Genomic DNA, 12,174 nt, shown 5'->3' with positions numbered 1-12,174 from the left:
GGTACCTGAGAGGGGCGAAGCAGACAGAGGCTTCAACAAACTGGAAGGACAATTCTGAGATTATTCACAGAGAAATCTTCACAACCTTTTGAAATCTCTGAGCTTCTTCATGGAGAAATGTTCACCACTTCTGACACAGTAAGTCTCTGGCTGCAGGGATCTCCTAAAGCTGCCCCAGGACAGGACTGACAGCACTGTAAGGATGGCTCTGCTGCCCTTTCTGCTTTGGGGGAGGATGTGCTCCAGAGCGGGGCTGCCCTGGGCACCGTCAGAGGGACAGGGCAGGACGGCTCCTGCTGCCAGGGACGGCTGCAGGGGCTGGAGCTGGGGCTGCAGCCAGGGCTGCCCAGGGCTGTGGTGCAGAGCAGGTGCTGCAGCCCTGAGGGCTCTTGGCCAGGCCAGGGGATGGGCCACCTGCCAGGGGCAGCTCTCAGCCTGCCTGGCAGCTCCCCATGGGCTGTGGGGAGAAGTTGGAGGTGGAAGGAGCCACCCCCATCAGGGCAGGTTCCTCCTGCTGTGGAGATGGTGCTGCATGGGCAGGGCTGCTCTCAGCTTTCTCCTAAAGGAAAGGGAAAGGGGCTCTCAGGGTTGTCTGTGTCACTGACACTCCTGCACTGTCACCCTGGGCATCAGCAGATCTGCCTCAGAGCTCCCTCAGAAAGTGCCTCCTCACCCTCCTCTCCCTACAGACAGCATCAGCAGCACCCTGGCTTGCAGCATCTCTGTTTGTCTGAGCTGCCCTTAAGGCCCTGCTGCCAGGGAGATGGCCCTGGGCAGTGGGCTGTGCTGGGAGGGGTGTGCAGGGCAGAGCTGAGCCCCCAGGGCTGGGCTGGGCTCTGGGAGCACTGGCAGGGACAAGGCTTGGGTACAGAGAAACAGCTCCCTGTAGGCACAGCTCCAGGCAGCAGAGAGTCAGAACAGCCCTTGGTATTTCTCCCTACCCTGCTGCACAGGGAAAGATAGAAGAGTTTAGAGAAATCAATTTTGAAACTAGAGCCTTCAAAAAATCCACTTTGTTTTCCAAGGATGTTGTAAGGGTTTCCATCCTGAAACAGTGGGAGGTGAAATGAACAAAGGGCACCTGTGTGGGGACCAGCAGGTCTGACTGCACTGGTGCACAGGGAGTTTTGGTTTCCCTCTGGGCTCCCCAGTGTTCAGCCTGACAGCAATGCTCAAAATGAGGCTGTGACTCACCAGCACAAACAGCAACTCAAATTTTAAAAAATTAGTGAATTTCCTACAAAGGAAAAGAAATAATTTTAAAAGGATTAATAATAAAATTGCACAGGATTGTCTCAGGGAAATCTTTCCCAGCTTTTCAGTGTTTTCTTTTAAGAGTCCACCATGCCCAGAGTGAAGGAATGTCCAATAGCAGCTCCATCAGCCACTTCCTCCTGCTGGCACTGGCAGACAGGCGGCAGCTGCAGCTCCTGTACTTCTGCCTCTTCCTGGGAATCTCCCTGGCTGCCCTCCTGGGCAACGGCCTCGTCATCGCTGCCGTCGCCTGCGGCCACCACCTGCACAGCCCCATGTTCTTCTTCCTGCTCAACCTGGCCCTCAGCGACCTGGGCTCCATCCTGCACCACTGTCCCCAAAGCCATGCACAATTCCCTCTGGGACACCAGGACCATCTCCTACTCAGGGTGTGCTGCACAACTCTTTTTCTTTGTGTTCTTCCTTGGAAGTGAGTTTTCCCTCCTGACCATCATGTGCTACGACCGCTACGTGTCCATCTGCAAACCCCTGCACTACGGGACCCTCCTGGGCAGCAGAGCTTGTGCCCACATGGCAGCAGCTGCCTGGGCCACTGCCTTTCTCAATGCTCTGCTGCACATGGCCAATACATTTTCCCTGCCCCTGTGCCATGGCAATGCCCTGGGCCAGTACTTCTGTGAAATTCCCCAGATCCTCAAGCTCTCCTGCTCCAAATCCTTCTTCAGGGAACTTTGGCTTTTTTTGTTTTCCATCTGTGTATGTATTGGCTGTTTTGTGTTCATTGTTTTCTCCTATGCGCAGATCTTCAGGGCTGTGCTGAGGATCCCCTCTGAGCAGGGACGGCACAAAGCCTTTTCCACCTGCCTCCCTCACCTGGCTGTGCTCTCTCTGTTTCTCAGCACTGGCATATTTGCCTACCTGAAGCCCCCGTCCATCTCCTCCCCATCCCAGGATCTGGCCCTGTCAGTTCTGTACTCGGTGGTGCCTCCAGCCCTGAACCCCCTCCTCTACAGCCTGAGGAACCAGGAGCTCAAGGCTGCCGTGTGGACACTGATCACTGGACGAGTTCAGATTGGTTGCCAGTTTCTGGTAATCTTTTGTAATAAAAGTCACCTTTGATATTCTTGTTGGGTAGATTACGGCTTTTTTCCCTGTGTTTTGTTTTTTTTTCAGTATTTTCCACAAAGAATATCAAATGTTTACGCCATTTGTCATTTTAAATTCTCTCCACATTTGCTGTGGCCCCCGACTGTGTCAATGAGGAGCTGTGGTCTTAGTGGCTTTCAACAAACTAAAGGTTCTCCCAGCAGAGTGCTCACTGGAGATCCCCCATATGTTCCCTTCTCTGGAGCTGCAGCAGCAGTGTCTGTGTGCAGAGCTGGGGGAAGGTCAGGGGTGGCACAGCAGCTCTGCTCCTGCTGGCCACACCATTCCTGATCCAGGCCAGGTGCCACTGGCCTTCTTGGCCACCTGGGCACACTGCTGCCTCATGTCCAGCCTGCTGTCCAGCAGTGCCCCAGGTCCCTTTCTGCCTGGCCGCTCTCCAGCCACTCTGTCCCCAGCCTGTGAGCACTGCAGGGGTTGTTGTGGCCAAAGTGCAGGACCCGGCCCTTGGTCTAGTTAAACCTCCCATGGTTGGATTTGGGCCCTGGATCCTGTCCAGGGCCCCCAGAAGAGCCCTCCTACGCTCCAGCAGACCCACACTCACACCCAGCTTGGTGGCATCTGCAAATTTGCTGATGGTGGCCTCAGTCCCCTCATCCAGACCATCAGTGCAGATACTGAAATCCACCCTGGCTGGGTCTGATCCCTCGACCATCCTGTGGCTGTCCTGTGGTGGCACTCAAGGTGATCTGTTCCATCACCTTGCCGGGCACCGAGGTCAGGCTGACAGGCCTGGAGTTGCCCAGATCCTCCTGCCAGCCCTTCCTGGGGATGGGCTCACATTGGCCCCTCCAGTCCTCTGGGAGCTCCCTGCTGAGCCAGGACTGATGAGAAATGATGGAGAGCAGCTTGGGGAGCTCCTCCACCAGCTCCCTCAGCCCCCTAGGATGGATCCCATCTGCTCCCACAGACACCTGTGAGCATCTGAGTGGCTCAGCAGGTCAGCAGCTGCTTTCTCCTGGATTACAGGGGGCTCTTCTGCTCCCTGTGCCCATCTACCAGCCCAGGAGAGCACTTTTCCTGAGGACAACCTGTCTGATTGTGGAGACCTGAGGCAAAGAAGGGGTAAATACCTCAACCTTTTAATCATCTTTGGTACCCATGTACCACCCCCACAAAAAATGGAAGTTGTCCTTATCCGTCTTCCTGCCATTGATAAAGTAATAATTATAATCCTTTACAGAACCAGCCTGTTTAAATTCTAAATGAGCTTTCACATCTCTAATTTTCTTTTGCATGACCTAACTACATTCTTAAACATTTCCGGAGTTCCCTTCCACTCTGTCACAAGGGCATGCACCCTCTTGTTTTTCCCCGAGTTCCTGCAAACATTCCATGCCCAGCCAGGCCAGTAATTTTTTTCACTGGCTTACCTTTGGGCATACAGACTGATCTTAATCTGTCAGAATTTTTTTTTAAGTGTCTCCATCTTCCATAGACACCTTGGTTTTAAGGGCTGTTTCCCTTAAAACAATCAGTACCTGATTTGGCACTGCCCAAATCTGCATCCTGAATCAGCCAAAGTCTGCTCTCTCTAAGTCCAGTGTAGAAGTTTTATGGATGCCCCTCCTTCTTCCACAGAATATGGAAAAACTCAAGAATTTCATGGTCCCTGTGCCCCAAACAGCCTCTGACCACCACTGATCTCCCACCAGACCTTCTCTCTTTGTGAACAGCAGCAGACAGAGTTTCCCTTGGCAGTGGGAAGAGAAGGAAACCTCCCCAAAGTGCAGCTTGGAAGGCTCAGCCCGGAGCTGAGCACAAAGGACAGTCCCTCCAGGGCAGAATTTTGGTGCAGGAGGTGTCCCAGCGTGAGGCTGGGCCATGGCCTGGCTCTGTGTGCCAGGAGCCGGCAGCGCTGGGTGCAGGGAGCCCAGGGAGGGCACAGCAATGCTGGGCTGACAAATGCTGGGGGGACAGCGAGATGGGCGTGTGCAGCCGGCCAGGGCACAGCAGCAGCACGCCCAGGGGGCACAGCCTGCAGGACACATGGCCAAGGGCTGGGCAGGGCTGGCAGGGCCACAGGCACCCAGGCCTTTGTCCCCTGGGCTCTGCCAGCGCCTCGGGAGGCCCCACTGAAGGAACTTTCCTTCCAGGGGCTGCACTTGGCTCCTCCCTGGCCCCTCCCTGAGCAGGCTGGCAGGGCTGGCAGCTTGATGCCATTTGTCCTTGCTGCCATCCCAGTGCCCCAGCAAGAGCCCCGAGCCCCCCGGGAGGGACAGGCCCTGCTGTCCCAGGCCTGGGCTCAGGGCTTGGCCTTTCTGCTCCCTCCAGCCAGCCCAGGCCTGCCTCAGCATTGCAGTGCCCTGCTCACAGCCTCGGGCTCCCTGCACTCCTGGCCTCAAGGATCTGCTCTCACCAGTCCCTGGGGAGCCTTTGGCACTCCCTGCCCTCACTGGGGCCCAGGGATGCTCCAAGGGACTTGGGCTTTTGCTTCTGACTCCTTGAGCAGCTTCTTCCACCTTCTCTCAGTGCCTGGGGCTCCTGGACTCAGCCCCAAATCCAGCGTGGGGCTGATTAAAATGCAGAGAGCCCTTGAGAGAAATAGAGGCCCAAGAAATCCTGTTTAGTGGTTGTTTTAGATGAATTAGAAAATGTTAAACCTGTTATTTAGAAAAGATGTAAGAATATTTGTATCCTAGTTCTACCCCAACGCCTTATATTCCCGGTTTGTAAATTCCATAGTTTTGTAATTTAAATAGCATACCCCTATCCCCTAAACCCTCCATGTTCTCTTGTTAAGCCAAGCCCCTGTTGTTCCTGCCTGTCTGTCAAGGCGCTTACTTCGCCTCATTCCAGCCTGTTCGTTACATTGTTTCAACCTCACCTTCACAACTCCTCGCCTGCCTGTCCACTCACCAACACCGCCCTGTATGGAAATCACTCAGGCTCCCAGCATACTTCACTAAAGAGGAAGTGGGATTCGGATCGACAAAGTCCTAGAACAACGAGCCGAAGCAACACCTGGACACCGGACCAATGCCATCCGGTAGGGAAAGTATTTGGCTAACTGTGACTAATTCTCGCTATCTTGCCATAGTTTGAAAGATACTGGACCAGAGTGACACCCCTGGACTTTTCGAGCCAAAGGTGGACCCTTGGGAGTTTCCCGTGAGGCTGGATCCCCGCCTCTGCGGCCCGAGCGGCAGCAGGAGCGACCTCCTCCTCGGTGGTGACTCATCGGCTAGGGAGCGGCGGCGGCGCAGGCGACCCACGAGCATCCCATTTAAAAGCTGAATTTTAATAAAGGCATTTAAAGGGAGCTGGTCTCCTGGCCCAATTTTTATCAGCTGGGGGCTCGTCCGGGAGTAGCCACGCCCAGAAGAGGACACCAGGACGGGAAGGCCACCCGACCTCGGACCTCCGGGACCGCTGGCCAACCGGACCCAGAAGGCGGCGCACCCTAGCAGCGTGGGACACCTCGGAGGAGCACTGGTAAAATCCTCCGGTGGCGGGAAGCGGAGGCGAACGAGTGTGGTGTGAATGAGAGGGGGGCCGGCAGCTCGGACCCCCCAAGCGAGTGTGGACCCCTGATTGTACCGCCTTTCCGGACTCCCGCGAGGGGGCCGGCCGGGAAAAGGGGGAAGCGAGTGGCCACTGTGTGACTGAGGCGCCTCCAGGGGCATTAGGGGGCCCCCCTCCGAACGGGCGGAGGGAAAAGGATTAGGTGGGAGTGGCCCGTCGTGTGAGAGAATAGGCCATCCCGAGTGTGCAGGGAGGCCGAGTGTGAGTGGAAGCACACACCACGCCGCGGATAGGGGGAGAGTAAACCCGGTCCAGTAGCCGGTGAGTGGGACCTAGGACTGGTAGCCTCCTTTCCGGGTTGTGGGAGAGTCTGGTGCAGAAGAGTAAATCCAGCCTGGTGCATTGCGCGGAGCAAGAGATTCTAGGTTGGTAGTCTGCACACGGGAATACAGAAGAGTAAGATCCAGTGAGTACAGGGACCCCTGCATTGCACGTGGCAGGGTAGTACAACAGGCTGGTAGTCTGTATTTCCTTGAGTGGAGAGTGCAGAAGAGTAAGATCCAGTCTGGTACAGAGACTCTGGCATAGCACGTGGCTAGATAGTATTTGGACTGGTAGTCTGCACTCTAGGGGGCCTCAATAGGCGAGGGGCCTGAACATAGGGCGAGTGATTGAGTCGCCGCTGTACGCAGCAGACCTTGGCTGGGGCGGTGACCGCAAAGTAAGACGGTAACTGGCACCCTGGGCCCAGGTTGACCGGCCGCCTACAGGAGGTTTGTTTGGTAGGAGAGTAAGATCCAGTCTGGTACAGGGACCCCTGCATTGCACGGAGCAGGATAGTATTCGGGCTGGTAGCCTACCGCGTGCAGTGAGTGAGTGGGTGCTGGCTGGGGTAGTGGCTGGAACCCTAGGGGCGGGTTGCCCAGGCTACCTACGGGGCGCAGTGAGTGTGGGTACAGGCCGGAGTAGTGGCTGGAACCCTAGGGGCGGGTTGCCCAGGCTACTTTCGGGGTACCAGTGTGAATGATGTTAGGACTTTGGGTTGCTCTGTTTTAAGATTTTCGTTCGGGTAAGAGCACCTTATAGTTTTAATTTTGACCCAGGGAGAGTGTGAGTGCAAGAGCCAACCAATTTTTGAGAAAGAAACTAATTCTTAAGAGTAAAATCAATTTTTGAGGAAGAATCCACCAATTTTTGACCCAAGTATGGGGTCATGCATGAGCAAACAGAGACCCCGTGAGGAAGGAGAGGGAAAGATAAAGAACATCCCGTCGAACAGCCCGTTAGGACGGATGCTAGGGTTGTGGGAGGTAGATGAGAGGACAAAAGATTTGGATCAAATAAAGATGATCCATTATTGTATGAAGGTTTGGCCAACTCTAGACCTTCCTGAAAGATGGCCGTGGTGCGGCACTAGCGACCCTTGGATGTACTCGCAGTTAGATCAGTATCTGAGAACCCAAGGGGACGCGGAACAACTATTATATGCCGCATGTTGGCAGAAGTCGTTAACAAAAACAGGAACAACAAAAATTTGTAAACTCCAAGGGAAAGAGCAAAATGAAAGTAAAGAGAAAGTGACACCGGAAGAGACCCACCGTAGGTGGGACCCCCTAGACCATTTACCCCCTCCCCCAGTTTATCCTGAAGCCCCCAGACCCATTTCTACTAACCCTCCGACCCTTCCTGCAGACCCGTCCCCAGCACCTATTCTCACTAACTCCCTAACCCTTCCTATAAGTCCTCCCCCAGTATACCCCACTTCCCCGCCCATTCCAACTAACCCTATGACCTCTCCAATAAATCCTTCCCCGACCACTTCTTTAATGGAACCATCAAAAGTGACTACACCCCAGAGTGAGATGACCTTCTCTGGAACTAACCTCTTCTGTTCCTCAGTGGCTACTAATACTGGCCAGGTCTCCTCCCCTCCTCCGTCCGTAGTTCCAGCTCCACCATCTAATTGGGGCCAAAATCAACCATCAACAAAGGTGGAGTCCCCGCAAGTAACCGACACCCCAGAGGGACCCTACTGTGGCACCAGGTCGCGAACCAAGCTCTATCCATTGAGGGAAGTCCCTACGGGAGGGGCGGCCGGAGGAATCGGGTTCGTAAATGCTCCCCTAACTGCCTCTGAAGTTAGGAGTTTTAAGAAGGAGCTGGGGAACCTGGTGGAAAACCCAGTTAAGGTGGCTAATCAATTGGATCAATTCCTGGGACCTAACATTTACACCTGGGGAGAACTAAATTCCATATTACATATCTTGTTCAACCCGGAGGAAGTCCGGTTAATCAGGACGGCAGGGATGCGAATCTGGGAAAGGGAAACATCAGGAAGGGCCCATAGTAAATTTTGAAGTAGGTCCCCATCATGAGGAGTTTGAATTTTTAGTGGACACCGGTGCGGACCGGTCTTGCATAAACAAGCTCCCCATGGGATTAAATATTGGAGAGCAATGCTGTGAGGTATTGGGGGCAGAGGGGAAGCCCTTTAAAGCCTCAATAATACGAGGGGTGGAAATAAAAGGAAATTCAAAAAGGTGTATTGTAGATCTTATATATCTACCGAAGGTAGATAGTAATTTGTTAGGGAGAGATCTACAAGTCCAGCTGGGAGTAGGAATCCTTCCTAGGGAAGGAAAAATGGTAGTGCAAATGATGAGGTTGACAGTCCAAGATCTAGATGAAATAAGGCCAGAGGTATGGGCAGAAGAAGGAAAATATGGATACCTGGATATCCCACCTATAGAAATAAAAATGCAGGAAGGAACACCTCCTATAAAGATCAAACAATACCCTATTTCTATAGAGGGTAAACAAGGGCTCGCACCTGTCATCTCTCATCTATTAGCAGAAGGGATCTTGGAGCCTTGTATGTCACCTCACAATACCCCAGTATTGGCGGTAAAAAAGGCGGAAGGCAAATTTAGATTGGTACAGGACCTTAGAGAAGTAAATAAAAGAACCATTGCTAGATATCCAGTAGTCCAAAATCCGTATACTTTGCTAAATAAAATCCCTAGAGAGCATGCATGGTTCACAGTAATAGATCTGAAAGACGCTTTTTGGGCCTGTCCCCTTGCTGAGAAGAGCCGAGATTGGTTTGCTTTTGAATGGGAACATCCTGAGAATAAGAGAAAGCAACAATTGAGATGGACACGCCTTCCCCAAGGTTTCACCGAGAGCCCAAATTTATTTGGACAAGCCCTGGAAGAATTGTTAAAGCAATTCATTCCAGAAGATAGGGTACAAATCCTGCAATATGTGGATGACTTGTTAATATCTGGGGAAGGGCAGGATGGAGTAAAAAGGACTAGCATCAATCTCCTGAATTTCCTAGGGGAAAAAGGTCTCAAAGTCTCAAAGGGCAAGCTGCAATTTGTAGAACCTCAAGTGACCTATCTTGGACATCTTATTGGAAGAGGGTATAAGAAACTTACCCCGGACAGAATCAGTGGGATCCTTGCCATCCAAGGTCCCACCACTAAGAGGGACATAAGAAAATTATTGGGACTATTTGGATATTGCAAATTATGGATTGAAGGATATTCCCAAAGCGTAAAATTTCTATATGAGAAATTGGTACAACCCGAGCCAATAACATGGGCGACCAAAGATGAGGAACAACTAGAGAATTTGAAGACAAAATTGTCTACAGCGCCAGTCTTGAGTCTCCCAGATCTAAAAAAGGAATTTGATCTATTCGTCAATTCAGAAGAAGGAATTGCGTATGGTGTGCTGACCCAGGAATGGGGGGGACACAGAAAGCCGGTCGCATATTTATCTAAGCTACTAGATCCAGTGGCCAGGGGATGGCCGGCTTGCCTCCAAGCTGTAGCAGCTACAGCTATGTTAATCGAAGAGGCACAAAAGCTAACTTTACAGGGCAAAATCATTGCTCATACTCCCCATGATCTCAGGGCGGTTTTGAGCCAGAAAGCCCAACAATGGCTAACCGACTCGAGAATCCTGAAATATGAGATCATTCTGACCAATAGTTCCAATTTGGAACTCACCACCACAAAAAGTTTAAATCCAGCGCAATTCCTTTCTGGAGAACCAGTACCAAATTTAGAGCATGATTGTTTGGAGATTATGAGTTTACACACCAAAGTCAGGGAAGATTTGGACGACAGGCCCTTACCGTATGGAAGGGTGCTGTTTGTGGATGGGTCATCCCGAATAGTTGATGGGAAGAGGATGTCAGGATATGCCATAGTTGAGAAAACAAAAATAGACAACCTGGAAGTGGTAGAAAAAAGAAGTTACCCCCAAATTGGTCAGCTCAGTGCTGCGAAGTATACGCTCTTAAAAGGGGATTAGACCGGTTGGAGTCAGGCCAAGGTACTATCTATACCGACTCCAAATATGCTTTCGGAATAGTTCATACCTTTGGAAAGATCTGGGAAGAGAGAGGATATTTAAACTCTAAGGTAAAAGATCTAGTACATAAAGAACTAATTAAGCAGGTCCTGGAGTCCCTTCTCAAGCCCCGGGAAATTGCAATAGTGCACATAAAAGGGCATCAGAAAGGAGATACTATCGAAAAGAGAGGTAACCATTTAGTAGACCAAGCGGCAAAGGCAGCTGCACAAGAGATAAAAGACCCGATAAAGGTTTTTGCTACGAATAATGCACCAGCCCAAGAAGGAATGAAACCCATATACTCCAGAGAGGAACTAAACGAAATAGAAAAACTTGGATTACTTCAGGGGAAGCAAGGGGAGTGGCTGACTCCAGATGGAAGGAAGTTCCTGAACAAAGCTCTTGCTCGCAAGATGCTAGAGGAAATCCACCATCTAACCCATTGGGGTACCCAGGGGCTAGCCGACCACTTTTTAAAAGAACATGTATGCCTAGGGATATACAATTTGGCCAAGGCAGTGACAGAAGGGTGCTTGCTCTGTCAAAAGGTGAACCAAAAGGTGATGAGGAAAGCCTCACCTGGAGGAGGGCCTCTAGCCCTACGACCTTTCCAAAACATCCAGGTCGATTTTACAGAAATGCCATCAGCACAGGGGTACAAACATGTCCTAGTAATTGTGGATCATCTTACTCATTGGGTGGAGGCTTTCCCCACTAAGACCGAAACGGCACAAACAGTAGCAAGAATATTGTTAGAACAAATTATCCCCAGGTATGGCTTAGTAAACAACATAGACTCAGATCGAGGACCTCACTTTGTGGCCCAAGTGCTGCAAGATGTGGTCAAAGCACTAGGTATCAAGTGGCGGCTACACACACCCTGGCATCCTCAGAGTTCAGGGAGAGTCGAGAGGATGAATAAAACCCTGAAAAATGTATTAACCACATTAATAACAGAAACAGGACTTAATTGGCTAAGGTGTTTGCCCCTGGCTCTATTAAGAATTCGGACCAGGCCACGATCGGATATAGGGGCATCACCATATGAAATGATGTTTGGACTCCCCTTCTTGTTAACCCCATATAGCACGGGTGATTATCTGGAAGGAGAGGCAGCAACCAAAGAATACATAAAAACAATTGGCAAGACATTGGCAGATCTGAAACGAAAAGGGTATCTTCCTCAAACCTCTCCCTTGGACACAGATATTCATCAGATAAAGCCAGGGGACTGGGTACTAGTAAAATCCTGGAACGCCACTCCACTGACCCCTAAGTTTGAGGGTCCTTTTCAGGTCCTGCTGACAACACACACGGCAGTGAGGACCCAAGAAAAAGGCTGGACACATGTGTCGCGGGTAAAGGGACCAATACCACCTCCAGAGAATCCGCCCGACCTGCACCCTAATCCTTCTTCCCAGTGGACTGTAACTCAAGATCCAGACACGCTCAAAGTGACTTTTAAGAAGAAGCCAAAGAAGGACTAAGAATTAAAAAGACTATACTGTGGTGAGGAGAAGTTCTCGGTATCGTTGGGGAATTTTTTGGTGTTTTGATATCGTTAAAAGGGACTAGGGAAGTTTAAGAAACTTCTCCAGTGCTAAGCTATTCAAAGCTGTTTCCAGTGTATAATTGAACCGTTTGTGTATTATCAGAAATTACTTAAGAAGTGTTGTGATAAGGCCAAGTTAATTGAAATTGATAAAGTTTCAAACCGCTACACAAGTTAATAAAGAAAGTCCTAACCAATCTCTCACAGGACATACCCCAGAAAGACCAACCAAAAGATAAGGAAAGGTGAGAACACATTGGGAAGCCCGACTAATTCAGCTATATGACTCCCCTCCCCCAAGAGGCAAGACCGGGTGAGATCGTGATGGTTCATACCGGACTCTTGGGAGGACTGGTAGCAGTCCTAGTAATCAGCGGAATTGCTGAAGGAACATGCTCAAAGTGTTACCGACC

The 12,174-nt window shown here is 51.2% G+C and overlaps 1 pseudogene; it reads left to right on the top strand.

Annotated features, from left to right (window-relative positions):
* Positions 1-1,361: 1,361 nt before the first annotated feature.
* LOC136374826 (olfactory receptor 14J1-like) lies at positions 1,362-2,334 on the top strand (annotated as a pseudogene).
* The last annotated feature ends 9,840 nt before the right edge of the window (positions 2,335-12,174 follow it).

Source organism: Sylvia atricapilla, unplaced genomic scaffold, assembly GCF_009819655.1.
Source record: "Sylvia atricapilla isolate bSylAtr1 unplaced genomic scaffold, bSylAtr1.pri scaffold_145_arrow_ctg1, whole genome shotgun sequence".
Lineage (NCBI taxonomy): Eukaryota > Metazoa > Chordata > Aves > Passeriformes > Sylviidae > Sylvia > Sylvia atricapilla.
The sequence above is the reverse complement of the archived record's forward strand: the minus strand, read 5'-3'. Positions and strand labels throughout refer to the sequence as shown.